At 42.0% G+C, this 1,740-nt stretch overlaps 1 non-coding gene across 1 annotated transcript; it reads left to right on the forward strand.

Annotated features, from left to right (window-relative positions):
- Positions 1 to 1,154: 1,154 nt before the first annotated feature.
- LOC131241669 (small nucleolar RNA SNORD36) lies at positions 1,155 to 1,232 on the forward strand. The gene has a single exon (XR_009169227.1). It is a non-coding gene; the product is annotated as a small nucleolar RNA SNORD36 (small nucleolar RNA).
- The last annotated feature ends 508 nt before the right edge of the window (positions 1,233 to 1,740 follow it).

Genomic DNA, 1,740 nt, shown 5'->3' on the forward strand with positions numbered 1-1,740 from the left:
AATACAAACTCTTCTATTGGTGGACAGAAAATAAACGGTTGAGAAAGAAAATTCAGCAAATATTATGATTCCACCGGGACAAGGCCAAACATCTGATTTATATTTAGTATATGGAGCATCCACGGTGGGGCCCATCATATCAACGGTTTGGAGACCTGAACTATGGACCAGTTGTAAATACATAAATATTCCAACCCGAGCGCGCTGCTGATTGTCTCAGACCCAGAACATTGCATAACGAGGTTTGCCAGACCCGCACGCCCTCTTCGACACGTGTTGGGATCATACACGTGCCAACTTTACATGTGGTTGTCACACGTGGAAAACCATATCTATCATGTGGACGAAAAAATCAGACCGTTCGGCTGTCTGTTACGCCAAACATTGAAATAAAAAACAAAAGGACGGTTCTTAAAACTTGTTTTGATAACGGGGACCCACCTGATAATCCAATGGCCGTACTTATTGGCCAAACAATCTAAACGGGGGCGTCCCACCTTATACACGGATCAGATGTAATCCACAGCTCCTCAAGCTGGCACGTGTATCCGCGAGTACAACAGCGTGTGGAGCTACACAAATCTCGTTTCCAGAGAAACTTCGATACTCCAGCAGAGCGTGATGGATGATACGCGGGCACTTAGGAATTATTTAAAAAATAAAATAAAATTGCATACGTGGCATACAAGTAATTCAACTTAAACTGTCCATATTTTGGTTGCCAGTTTAGATGTATTAGGAACAGAAAATTAAGATTATTTAATTACACGATTATCGGATTTGTAATATCCAATGGTCCTGCTTCAATAAACGAGTGGCCTAGAATCAGAGGTTAGGATTGTCCAATCAACATAATTTTTGGATAGTGATTTTGAGACTGTGGGCTATACAACTTAATCGGTTTAATTTAAGTTTACATATGTTACGTATATACATTCTGAGTGCCTGAGTATGAAGCGTCATTGTCTGCCAGATTATTAAATAACTCTCCAGATATATACCGGCTACAAACCCTAACCCTAGCTGCGATCGTCCGTTTGCTATATAAGCCCATCTTCGGAGAAGCAATTTCTTCGAAGTAGAAAGGGAGAGGTTTTGCTGCTACTGAATATTTTTATTTTTTTCTCTTATTGTTTTTACATCCAGATGCATCTGAGCAAGTGATGAATGATTGTATGTATCTGATACTTCCATGAAGTTTCAAATATCGAGCTTTTTAAAACTGATGCTCAGATGCGTCTAAGGTTTCGTACTCTTTTTCTGAGATTAGGGTTTTTTTTTTATTAATTCAGTAGTGCCAATCTCTTGGTGGCCCGCCGTGATGTGTGTGCGTCATATCCATTCCGTCCATCAGCTGCGCAGCCTCAGGTTCATTTGGATGAGCCGATAGATCAGGTGGATCGGACAAAGGTGGGGCACACCTGATGGAACGGTGAAAGCCGGGCGTAAAACCTTTAAATGCACTTCATGTGGCCCAGTTAAGATTTGGAATGGGCTGATTTTTGGTGTGTGCTTTCATCATAGTGGGGTGCATCTGATGAATGGATTGGATGGAATATGCCCAACACGTTGGGTCCACAAAAATATCTCAAATGTCTTATTGGTTGGGCTTTACTTCCCAAAATTTCCCAGTTGTATGGCCCATCTAAGCATCGAAGGTCGAACTTTGTGGATGGGGTGGATTTGACGAACACATCACGGTGGGCCCCACAGAGATCAACACCAACCGGTTATTCTCCC

Source organism: Magnolia sinica, chromosome 3 (genome assembly GCF_029962835.1).
Source record: "Magnolia sinica isolate HGM2019 chromosome 3, MsV1, whole genome shotgun sequence".
NCBI classification, from domain to species: domain Eukaryota; kingdom Viridiplantae; phylum Streptophyta; class Magnoliopsida; order Magnoliales; family Magnoliaceae; genus Magnolia; species Magnolia sinica.